The 13,447-nt window shown below is 38.0% G+C and overlaps 1 protein-coding gene across 13 annotated transcripts in view; it reads left to right on the plus strand.

Moving 5' to 3' along the window:
• NR1H4 (nuclear receptor subfamily 1 group H member 4) overlaps positions 1-13,447 on the plus strand; it is a 136,104-nt gene that overhangs the window by 27,620 nt on the left and 95,037 nt on the right. For 2 of the 13 annotated variants that reach the window (XM_081595473.1, XM_081595476.1), the window contains exon 2: positions 5,427-5,530. The exons of the other annotated variants lie outside the window; for them this stretch is intronic. The gene's annotated coding sequence lies outside the window, so the exon portion shown is untranslated. The remainder of the gene's footprint in view (positions 1-5,426; positions 5,531-13,447) is intronic. 13 annotated transcript variants of the gene reach the window in all.

Consider the following 13,447-nt stretch of genomic DNA (forward strand, 5'->3'; position numbering starts at 1 on the left):
TATACTTCTCTGAAAGTTATAAAATATTACATATATTCTCTGTGCTGTACAGTATGTCCTTGCACCTTATTTATTTTACAGATAGTAGTTTGTACCTCCTAATCCCCTACCCTTATCTTGTCTCTCCCCCATCCCTCTCCCCATTGGTAATCACTAGTATGTTCTTTATTTCTCTGAGTCTGTTCCTTTTTGTTATAGTTACTAATTTATTTTATTTTTAAATGTCACATATAAGTGATGACAGGTACTATTTGTCTTTCTCTGTCTGACTTACTTCACTTGGCATAATGTCCTCCGTCCATGTTGTCACAGATGGCAAAATTTCATTCTTTTTTTATGGCAGAGTAGTATTCCATTCGGAGAAGGCAATTGCACCCCACTCCAGTACCCTTGCCTGGAAAATCCCATGGACAGAGGAGCCTGGTGGGCTGCAGTCCATGGGGTCGCGGAGAGTCGGACATGACTGAGCGACTTCACTTTCACTTTTCACTTTCATGCATTGGAAAAGGAAATGGCAACCCACTCCAGTGTTCTTGCCTGGATTATCCCAGGGACAGCAGAGTCTGGTGGGCTGCCGTCTATGGGGTCGCGCAGAGTTGGACACGACTGAAGCAACTTAGCAGCAGCAGCAGCAGTATTCCATTATAGCTGTATAATGCCTCTTCTTAATCCATGTATCTATTGATATACACTTAAGTTGCTTCCATATCATGGCTGTTGAAAAAAATGCTACTATGAACATTGGGTTGCATATTTCTCTTTGAATTAGTATTTTCATTTTCTTCAGATATACACACATGAATGGAATTGCTGGATCATACATTTTTATGTTTTTGAGGGGAACTATTTTCTGCAGTGGTTGTACCCATTTGCACTCCCATCAATAGTGTGTGAGGGTTCCTTTTTCTCCACATCCTTGCCAACACTTGTTATTTCCAGTCTTTTTGATAATAGCTATTTTAGCACATTGTGGTTTTGATTTGCATTTCCCTGGTGCTTAATGATGTAGAACATCTATTCATGAACCTGTTCGTCATCTGTATGTCTTCTTTGGAAAAATGTCTATTCACATCTTCTATCTATTTTTAATCAAATTATTTGTGATTTCACTATTAAGTCATATGACTTCTTTATGTATTTTGAATATTAGCCTCTTATGAGATGTATGACTTGCACACATTTTCTACCATTCGGTAGGTTATCTTTTCATTTATTGGTGGTTTCCTTTTTGGTGATTTTTAGTTTGCTATATTTGTATTTATTTACTTTTGCTTTTGTTGCTTTTGCCTTTTGCATCAGATTCAAAAAATCATTGCCAAGACCTATGTCAAGGAGCTCACCACCTATGTTTTCTTCTAGGAAATTTATAGTTTCAGGTTTTATATTTAAGTATTTAATCCAATCTAAGTTTATTTTTGTGTGTGGTTTAAAATAGTAGTCCAGTTTCAGTCTTTTACATGTGGCTGTCCAATTTTCCCAGCACCATTTATTGAAGAGACTATCCTTTCCCCAGTCTGTATTCTTGCTCTTTGTCATATGTTATTGGACCATATGTGCATGGGTTTATTGCTGTACTCTTTATTCTCTTTCATTGATCTTTATGTTTATTTTTAATACTGATATCACAGTGTTTTAATTACTGTAGCTTTGTAATATGGTTTGAAATCAGGGAGTGTAATGCCTCCAGCTTTTTATTTTTCCTCAAGATTGCCTTGGCTATTCAGGATATTCTATGATTTCACACAAATTTTAGGACTGTCAGTTCTATTTCTGTGAAAAATGCCACTGGAATTTCGATAGGCAGTTCACTGAATTTGTATATTTCCTTGAGTAGATATGCATTTTAACAATATTAATCTTCTAATCCATGAGCACAGAATATCTTTCCATTTATTTGTATCTTCTTTAATTTCTTTCATTAATGTCTTGTAGTTTTCAATATACAGGTCTTTTAACTCCTTGGTTAAATCTACTCCTAAGTATTTTATTATTTTTGATGCAGTTGTGCATGAGATTGTTTTCTTAGCTTCTCTTTCTTACTGTTCATTATAAGTGTATAGAAACAGATTTTTACATACTGACTTTGTATCTTACTACTTTACCAAATTTACTTATTAGTTCTAACAGTTTCCTGATGGAGTTTTTAGCATTTTCTATATATAAAATAATGTCATCTGCAAGTAATGACAGTTTTACTTCTTCCTTTCCTGTTTTGGATGCCTTTTATTTATTTATTTTTTCTTGTTGAATTTCTCTGATTTTGATATCCAATACTATGTTGAATAAAAGTGGGAGTTTTTTTCAGCTTTCCATTGATGAGTATTATATTAGCTGTACAGTTGTCATATTTGGCCTTTACTAGGTTGAATACATTCCCTCTATATCCACTCTGTTGAGAATTTTTTTAAATCATGAAAGGATATTGAAGTTTGTCAAATACTTTTTTCTCCATCTGTTGAGATGATCATATATGATTTTTATCCTTCATTTTGTTAATGTGGTGTATCATATTTAATCTTTATAAACATCTGTGTGGAAATACTTAGTTCCATTTTACAAATGGATAAACTGAGTGTCAAAGTATAATTTGTCTTGGTTTACATTGTCAGAGAGAAAACCTGAGATTTAAACACAGTGTCTGTGAGATTTCAAGCCCTGTTCTCTTAGTCCCTATGCTGCAGTGTGTCCCAGATGCTATCATTTTTACAATAAAAACATTTTAGCTGTGTATCATTTACACTTTATGCTCTCCTGACTACTTCTGAAAAACACAGCTAATAAAAAACATAGCAATAAATGTTTAAGAGAAGAACAGTTGTGACAAAAATTAAAGGGAAATCAAAAGCCCTTTGAGGCGGGGACAATATCACACTAAAATAATCACATTAAAGTAATCATTTTCCATAAATGTTTGTTGAATGAGTGAATGATCAGAGATTTTAAGCTTAAAAATTCCTAGAAGCTAGAGCACAAAGAGGAGCATGATATGTCTAACATAAGAAAGCATATCAGTTCAGTTCAGTTCATTTTAGTTGCTCCGTCATATCCGACTCTTTGTGACCCCATGGACTGCAGGACACCAGGCCTCCCTGTCCATCACCAACTCCCAGAGTTTACTCAAACTCATGTCCATTGAGTTGGTGATGCCATCCAACCATCTCATCCTCTGTCATCCCCTTCTCCTCCCCCTCAATCTTTCCCAGCATTGGAATCTTTTCCAAGGAGTCAGCTCTTCACATCAGGTGGCCAAAGTATCGGAATTTCAGCTTCAACATCAGTCCTTCGAATGAACACTCAGGACTGGTCTCCTTTAGGATGGACTGGTTGGATCTCCTTGCAGTCCAAGGGACTCTCAAGAGTCTTCTCCAACACCACAGTTCAAAAGCATCAATTCTTCGGCACTCAGCTTTCATTGTAGTCCAACTCTCACATCCATACATGACTACTGGAAAAACCATAGCTTTGACTAGATGGACCTTTGTTGGCAAAGTAATGTCTCTGCTTTTCAATATGCTGTCTAGGTTGGTCATAACTTTTTTTCCAAGGAGTAAGCGTCTTTTAATTTCCTGACTGCAGTCACCATCTGCAGTGATTTTGGAGCCCGAAAAAATAAAATCTGACACTGTTTCCACTGTTTCCCTATCTATTTGCCATGAAGTGATGGGACCGGATGCCATGATCTTAGTTTTCTGAATGTTGAGCTTTAAGCCAACTTTTTCACTCTCCTGCAAGAGGCTCTTTCCAAGAAAGCATATAACCTTAATGAAACAAGTTATTTTGTAGACTTTAATAACTGGAGAAACATAACTGATGATATTGTTTACTGTAGTATTTCAGAAGCAGAAATTATCTATATATATAAGCTATTTTTTGTACTGATCTTTGAAAAACAGATGATAAATCTTTATGAAGCATCTTACGAAGCTAAGTTAATATGCTCTAGATAGGTCTCCTTCTGTTAAGCTAATGTGATGATTCTTATTCTTAATTGGGAGGAAAAGCGCTCCTCCTAAAGATGTTCCACTACAGGGAAAGAGTGAGGTGTCAGAAGGCTGGTTAGTTTTGGTTCAAGCCCCACTGCTTGGCCATTCTAGCCTTTGACCTTAGGCAAGCCCCTTAACCAGCTTCAGCTTCTTCAGCTGGAAAAAGGAGAACAGGATCTACTTTGGAAAGTTTTTGTTAACATATTAAGAGCAACTATATGCAAAATGGCAGGTTACAACTTAACAAAAATGATGGTTATCAAACTGATTCCTCTCTTTGCAGCCATTGAGGTCTAAATTAACATTTACTTCAATTCTCTTCAGTCACTTTTTGCTTTTTTATTTTTTTCCCATTTTGTTTGATGTGAAGTATATTTGGAGTTTCCTACATGATGTGTTTCACAAAGATAGGAAATGTATCTGTTTTATGTACTGCTGTATGCTTAATAACTGGCCCTGAGCAAGAGCTCAATAAATATGCATTTAAATGAAAGATTGAATGAATGACTGGATTAGGGTGAATTGGGTTGAGCTGTTGCTTATACCTACAGTCTTCCTCCCATACACCAAGGTTTCTGATTTGGAAATACTAGAAGGAGTACATTGCACCTCAGGGTACAATGTAATATTACATTGTAATATATTCTTCTAATATTATATTGCAGCTTAGTATGAGTTTTTCTGTTTCTGAAGAGGTCAGAGGAGTCTGGACCCTCCCCATACCCTCACTGGTCTGGTTGATAGTCACAGGCTCTATTTTCTGCTATTGCTGAAAACCTATTTGATTTTCATAATTTCCTTCTCCGTCTTAGTTTCTTTTATATTTCAGGAAGAAGAAGATAAACTCCAGATATGATTACAACTTTAGATTTTATATGTTCTTGCTATAGACACATTGTCCTTATTTTATCACATAGGGAGTAGTTTTGCTTCTTCAATATAGTTTGTTCAGCAGTTAAGCCCAGGGAAGCCCACATTTTCAGATAGATGATTTAATATTATGCTAAATAGCAATACTTTAGCTATCTGTTAATGGAAAAGCCCACAATTAGTTGTATTTAATCATTGGCAATGGATTCACAGAGACGATACTTCCAAAGTGATTCATAGAGACTAGTGCTTAGAACTTAATTTTTTTAATCAATTAAGAAGCAATGTTAGCAAAACAGGTATTCCGTACTCATTGACAGGGAATAATAGTATCACAAAGAAAAGGGGAAATTTCTAAAATTTTTATTCAGAGAGAGAGAATGGGAGGAGGTAGCATCAATGAAATTAAACTCAGTAATTAAATCCTAATGAGTAATTATCTAGCTTTCTCTATAAGGTAATGCTTGGCCCTGTTCTGGTGATAATCTGATTCTCTTTGATAAGCATAGCAGCAGAAAGGGATATGCTTTGAAAATGGGCTTCGTTGAATAACAAAGCATTCACTCTTTTCAGCTTCATCTATGATATCTGATCCCCAAATCTGATACAGACACACACCCTTCCTTTGCCTGGAAGCAGGAAAGAGGGGGCTGGGCTGACAGCATCTTATGTCTAAGGTAATTCATCATTCTGCAGTGAGATGTGTCTCCTCAAATTGTCACTTTGTATTATATCCTCCCAATATAATGGATGATGATGAATCATTGTAGTAGTAGTATGAGTTTATTTCTGAAACGTAAACTCCAGAGATTGGTATAGAGAGTCAGCTCATCTTTTACCTATTGTTTTGGTCCTGCTTGTAAGATACCAGGGCTTCCCTGGTGGCTCAGATGGTAAAAAATATGCCTGCAAGGTAGGAGACCTGGGTTCGATCCCTGGGTAAGGCACCAGCCTGAGGGCTTATACCCAAGGGGTGGCATCTGATTAGTTGGGCTGGACCAGGGGAGAAATTTGCCAGACATGTTAAAATCTATGCTCTCAAAAACTATAGGCTGCATGGTCCAGGAAGAAATATTTCAGCCACAGAAATACCACTGAGGTTTTAGATCTAGAAATGAGCAGGTTTAAATCTCAGGCCAAAACTCAACAGTGTGAAAAATAGTTCTGTTTCCCATTTTGCCAAGTTGCCAAGAAATTAAATTTTGGTCATTATTGGCACTCTGCCCAGTGTTGTGTCAAGTTCTCACACATAATCAAAGCTCTTCCAACCATGGGACATCACCCACAGTGTTCACTGTTGAGCTGACCTTTGTCCCAGCCTGTGGGGGCTCTGCAGCTCAGTTGCTTTGGTGCTACACTCAGGGTACCCAATTCTTTGGCAGTGGTTGGAACTATTCTACACAGCCCTCCCTCCAGAAGGGAAGTTGTTAGAAATAAGATTTTCAGGAACATGGCTGACGGTGGAACATTTTACAATCAAAGCAAGTAGGATGAGTAGTCTAATATTTATTCCAGAAAAGTTAGAATTTCATTATAAAACTGTGTATATAAAACTATTGATAAAGCATTTGGGATGTTTGCTTGAATCAAAGAGACCTTCAGGGACCATCCCAAGAAACTGTCTAAATCATTTAAGACCTTGTTTAATTGACACCGTTTTACCATAAAGGACAAACACTGCAGTTTATTCAGAATTTACTCTGTGTTAGGCCCTGTTCTAATTTTTTACACACAGGATCTCTTAATCTTTACAACGACTTTGTGAGGGTGATATTATCGATACTACATAGCTCAGGAGGGAGACACTGGGAAGCAGAGAACATGACTGATTCAAACCCAGGTCGATTGGTGCAACACAAGCTCAATTTAGAGGGAGGGTTAGTAATACTGTGTTCTCCCTCAAAATCTTTTAGCAACTTTATGTTTTTCTGGTGGAAAGTTTTTCTCTGAATCTCATTATATTGCTCATGCTGCAGTCGAAGCCCTTTTCTCTTTGTCTCCTTTGTGACTGCAGAGAACAGCTGGTCACCATCCCACTGACAATGCAATGATGCGTCGTTCAAGGAGGGGACAGTAATTGTCCTCCTTCAGAACTGACAATCTCAGCTCCTTGAACTGTTTTCCCTTGGCCCTATTTTCCCTCAAACCTTCAATTACATCTTTGTTTCTTTCCCAGTCCTCTGAGGACGGCTCCACAGATTAACTCCTCACCAGCACTGGATGTGGGACAGGGCGAGGTTCAGGCAGTTTGAGTTTATGTTCTTCTGAATTTCCTTAAAATGAGCATCACTGGGCTGAGTCTAATCTGCAGTCACTTCAGGGGCCCCTTGGGGTCCCTCCTTGGATCCCTCCAAATGCAGGTCTTAGATTCCTATGCATCTGCTCCCAACTATAGAGGGCACACAGACCTCCGGTGACCTTCACCTCATTTTGTGTGAAAACTTTTCACGTCTCCCTATCTCTGCCTCTCCCCTTAAAATGCCCTTCCCCCACTCTTCAAATATCCTCACAACTTCCTTATCTTCAAAGGCCCTGCTCAAAGACCCAGTCCCCGCTGATGACCAGGAGAACAGACTCTCACCCACCTCCAGCCAGCCACATACCTTTTCTATTTCTCTCTAAGGTCTTTTGACTTTCTGCTCAGAATATCTGTGTCCACATCATATCATTCAATCTATAGATTCAATGCAATCCCTATCAAGCTACTAACAGTATTTTTCACAGAACTAGAACAAATAATTTCACAATTTGTATGGAAATACAAAAACCCTCGAATAGCCAAAGCAATCTTGAGAAAGAAGAATGGAACTGGAGGAATCGACCTGCCTGACTTCAGGCTCTACTACAAAGCCACAGTCATCAAGACCGTATGGTACTGGCACAAGGACAGAAATATAGATCAATGGAACAAAATATAAAGCCCAGAAATAAATCCACGCACCTATGGACACCTTATCTTTGACAAAGAAGGCAACAATATACAATGGAGAAAAGACAATCTCTTTAACAAGTGGTGCTGGGAAAACTGATCACCCACTTGTAAAAGACTGAAACTAGAACACTTTCTAACACCATACACAAAAATAAACTCAAAATGGATTAAAGATCTAAATGTAAGACCAGAAACTATAAAACTCCTAGAGGAAAGCATAGGCAAAACACTCTCTGACATAAATCACAGCAGTATCCTTTATGACCCATCTCCCAGAGTAATGGAAATAAAAGCAAAAATAAACAAATGGAACCTAATTAAACTTAAAAGATTTTGCACAACGAAGGAAACTATAAGCAAGGTGAAAAGACAGCCTTTAGAATGGGAGAAAATAATAGCAAACGAAGCAACTTGCAAAGAATTAATCTCAAAAATATACAAGCAACTCCTGCAGCTGAATTCCAGAAAAATAAATGACCCAATCAAAAAATGAGCCAAAGAACTAAACAGACATTTCTCCAAAGAAGACATATAGATAGCTAACAAACACATGAAAAGATGCTCAACATCACTCATCATCAGAGAAATGGAAATCAAAACCACAATGAGGTACCATCTCACGCCGGTCAGAATGGCTGCTATCCAAAAATCTACAAACAATAAATGCTGGAGAGGGTGTGGAGAAAAGGGAACCCTCTTACACTGTTGGTGGGAATGCAAACTAGTACAGCCACTATGGAGAACAGTGTGGAGATTCCTTAAAAAACTGGAAATAGAACTGCCATACGACCCAGCAATCCCACTGCTGGGCATACACACCGAGGAAGCCAGAATTGAAAGAGACACGTGTACCCCAATGTTCATCACAGCACTGTTTATAATAGCCAGGACATGGAAGCAACCTAGATGTCCATTGGCAGACCAATGGATAAGAAAGCTGTGGTACATATACACAATGGAATATTACTCAGCCATTAAAAAGAACACATTTGAATCAGTTCTAATGAGGTGGATGAAACTGAAGCCTATTATACAGAGTGAAGTAAGCCAGAAAGAAAAACACCAATATAGTATACTAACGCATATATATGGAATTTAGAAAGATGGTAATGATAACCCTATATGCAAGACAGCAAAAGAGACACAGATGTATAGAACAGTCTTTTGGACTCTGTGGGAGAAGGCAAGGGTGGGATGATCTGAGAGAATAGCATTGAAACATGTATATTATCATATGTGAAACAGATGGCCAGATCAGGTTCAATGCATGAGACAGGATGCTCAGGGCTGGTGCACTGGGATGATCCAGAGGGATGGGATGGGGAGGGAGGTGGGGGAGGTTCAGGATGGGGAACACATGTAAACCCATGGCTGATTCATGTCAATGTATGGCAAAAACGACTATAATATTGTAAAGTAATTAGCCTCCAATTAAAATAAATTTATTTTAAAAAATTAATTGGCAGTTTTATTTTTAAAATAGGCAGTGCATGCAAATAGTATTCAATTCAAAATGTACGAAAGGCACACACTACATTTTCCCTAATACTTTGTCCCTGCAGAGGCAAGCAGTTAGTGTTATCAGTCTCATATGTATTTAGTATAATTCTAGACATAGCCTATGTATCTAGTTTGCAATTTTACATATGTATTTAACAGCGAACATATTTTTCTGAACTTTCTTTTCAATTAGTAATATAGCTTAGATACTGTTCCATTATAAGCTTCTTTATCTTCTTCGTGGCTGTGTAACATTCTCTTCCATGGCTATACAGTAATTGACTTCACCAATCCCTGGTAAAGGACATTTGGTTTTAAGAGGAAAGGCTTTAGAATCAGACTACCTTGATAAAATTCTTCTCATCGCTTATTAGTTATATGACCTTGGGGAATTATAATAGTGCTTTCTTCCCAGGCTTCCCTCATGGCTCAGATGGTACAGAACCTGCCTGTAATGCAGGAGACTCAGGTTTGATCCCTGGGTAAGGATTATCCCCTGGAGTAAGAAATGGAAACCCGCTCTAGTATTCTTGCCTGGGAAATCCCATGGACAGAGGAGCCTGGTTCATGGGGTCTCAAAGAGTCGGACACAGCTGAGGGACTAACACTTCTTCCTAGGGTTGTTGAGGACTAAATATGTTAGCCAATGTAAAGTACTTAGAATAATGTGTGGCACATAGTAAGCTCTTAATAAATGTTAGTTTTTGCTTGGATTATTTCCCAAATTTTGCTATTGCATTCTAGGCTGAAGTAAATGACCTTGAACATAGGAGTGATATCCAGATATTTAGCAACACTTATAGCACCAGCATTGACCAATCAGAATGAGGTTGGCCATAGTGCTGAGCATGATCCTGGAGCCCATGCAGTATCACACATTATATCTTGAGTTACTCGGTCTCAGCTCAGGTTGGTACTTACCAATGAGTAATACAGGAGATCTGGCTTTGATTCCTGGGTCAGGAAGATCCCCTGGAGAAGGGAATGGCTACCCACTGCAGTATTCATTCTTGGATAATTCCATGGACAGAGGAGACTGTGGATTACAGTTCATGAGATTGCAAAGATTTGGACATGACTGAGTGAGTAACACTTTACTTTTTTTTCAAGCAACAGTTTTAATATTTTAACAATCAGTACAGCAGTTCTGGAGCATACAGGTAAATTTAGCTGTCCTCATGCATCATTTCACCTGTCTGTGCATATATCTTTTAGAATAAATTCCTGAAAGTGGAATTGCTAGGTAAAAGCTCCTGCACACTTGCAATTTGTCCTTCTCAGAGATTATACAACAGTAGATAAAAGTGCTTACCCTCACTGGCACAATATGTTAGTGAATTTCTTTTTATCTTTGCTCCTCTGATAGGTGAAAAATGATATCTCAGTGTGGTTTTAATTTGCATTTCTTTTATCATGATTGATTTTGGATGTCTTTTTATATGCTTATGGATCATTTGTATCCGTTTTTGTTTCATCTTTTTATGCACTTTGCCCGTTTTCCTTTGGTGTTGTTGATCATTTTCTTATTGATTTGCAGGAACTCTTCATATATCACATTACAGTCATTCTTTTACTTAACTGTAGAGATTCATTGGTCACCTACAGCAGGCTAGGGAGACAGAGATTAAAAACAACCACAGAACTTGCCTTCAAAGAGCTTACAGACTCCTGAAGGAGACAGATAAGGAAATAAATCATTGTAATAAAGAATAAAAAGTGCTTTGAGACGGGTGCACCTGGGATGCTTTGGGAGCACAGGGGAGAGAGAACATTCATGTGGACTGTGTCTGATTAGGAATCTGCAAAGGATGTACAAAGTCTTTTAGTAACACATGCTTATATGCTTGTCCTTTGTGTAAAGACTGGTGTTTTAAATACCTGGTTGACTCCTCTGTTTCAGATTCATTTCTAAGAAAATCAGCATTATGATTTCATCATATCTGATTCTCCTCCATGGTCATGACTTATATCTGGCAAACACAACAGGAATAGTGTAGATACACACCACTACTCTAAAAGCATACTTTCCCAATAGTAAGTAGCTTTGTCTCCGTTGAAGACAGATATCTTACCATTGAACCATCATCTAAATTTCCCAAATGGATAGAGGCATTTCCAAATATAAAATGGGTCATATCCCCAAATGTGGTCCTTTGTTCTATCTATTAACAATCTTTTTCAGCAACCTTTGGGTTTTAAATGCAGGTTGGACATAATATAGCACTCAGGCCCAACAATGACCTTCATCTTTCTATTACATCTTTTATTTCCCTTATTGAAAACTTGCTGTGAATGTTTCACATCTTATTAACCCATTTAGCAGCACATGGCATTAAATGGGTCATCCTATTATAAGATCTTTTTTTTTTTTTTTAATGAGTTGAATGCAGTTTGGACAATCCACTCCAGCTGGGGCTGGAACAATGGAACACAAGCATTGGATAGAACAGAAGTTCTAAACAGCTTCTCTTCAGTGTTGTTCTAGTGCATAGCAGACTTTTGAATTCCTGTGTCATAAACCCTCTAAGCAGCTCATACTTGATCCCCCAAGGTACAGAGTCACTGCTTCAGCTCTTAGCAGTGCCAAAGAAAATAATTTCACTTTTTATCGGGAAGACTTCCTGTTGTCTGAATTAATACACTGGACCAGCTACATACTTTGTGGGGCTCAGTGGAAAATGGAAATAGAAAGACCTTTGTTGAAAAACTAAGAATTTCAACAGAATGGCAGCACAATGTTAAATCAGACATATGGTCTTCTAAGTGAGGGATCCCATGTGACTGAACAGGTCACATGCTCATGAAGCAGCCCTGCGAATGGGTTGCAGAAAACTACAATATATCAGCCTAGCACAGCTGATCCTTCATCAGACCCTTGGCACCACAGATGTGGAAGGAATCTTGGCTGTCCTCTTTTTGAACATCCTTATCTTCCAGGTAGGGAAACAGGCATGGAGAGATTGAGTTAAGATCCAGGCAGAGCTGGGCAGAGGCAGAGTCAGATCTATAACCAAAGATATAATGTGACTAAAATATATGGACAAGAGAGGTTCAGATTACTTATCACACCCTTTGAAATTGATCATTTCTCCTATTCTAAAACCATGGTTTAGGTTATGTGTACCTTTGAGAGTTTTGTCACATTTCTACCAATACTTTTCCAACAGAAAGTAAATGGGATATGTGTCCTTTCTCTTTGCCCTTGGCTTCCCACCCCACCAAATTATGTCCAGAATCCAAGTCCATGGCCACTGATTCAATGATCTTTTGACTGATCACATGCTTTTCAAACTTTCTAAACTCTTACCTTGGGACTTCCCTGAAAGTCTGGTGGTTAAGACTCTGCCCTTCCTATGCAGCAGGCATGGATTCCATCCTTGTTTGGGGAGCTAAGATCTTCTGTGCTGCACAGACAAAACTAAACGAGAAATCAAATGTCAAAAATTATAAATGAGTACTTGTATAATATTGGGGATGAAAGTGTCTTTCTAAGAATAACACCAGAGGCATCAGCATTAAGAAAAAGACTGATATATTTTACTTTGAAAAAACTAAGAAAAGAATTTTGTATGTTAAAAGCATCCATGACATCAGTCCTCTGTCAGATACACATATTAAATATTGTCTCACAATCTAATAGGTTATATCTTGCAGTTCAAAAACCTTGCTTGAATCTCCATGTTGATTCTCTACTGGGAGGGGTAGGTGAGGACTGGAGGCATCTCACAGAAATGCTCTTCTGGAAAAAAGAATCACCAAGGCCCCCATGTGCTGGCAAAAGGGCAAGAAATAGACACATGTGGATCCTTCTAGGGGGATAAAAATTAGCACAACCTTTCTGAAGGCAGTTTGCTAAGTTTACTAGAGTTTTGGAAGTGTGATCACTCTGACCTAGTAATTCCACCTCTAGAAAACAAGGCCAAGGACATAATCACAGATGTAGCCAAAGATTTAACTACCAAGGATGATCGTTGCAACATCGTTTATGATGGAGGGAAATTAGAAATAATTCAAAGGTTCAGCAGTAGGGGGTTAGTCAAATGAGGGCATATGCCTATGAATTCAATAGTATACCTCCATTAAATTGTTTGGTATTATGTATGTAATGAAATATTTAATAATATCAAAATAGTTATGATACATTAAATGAGAAAAGCATATT

This window comes from Giraffa tippelskirchi, chromosome 4, assembly GCF_054371585.1.
Source record: "Giraffa tippelskirchi isolate mGirTip1 chromosome 4, T2T-mGirTip1v1.2.pri, whole genome shotgun sequence".
Taxonomy (NCBI): domain Eukaryota; kingdom Metazoa; phylum Chordata; class Mammalia; order Artiodactyla; family Giraffidae; genus Giraffa; species Giraffa tippelskirchi.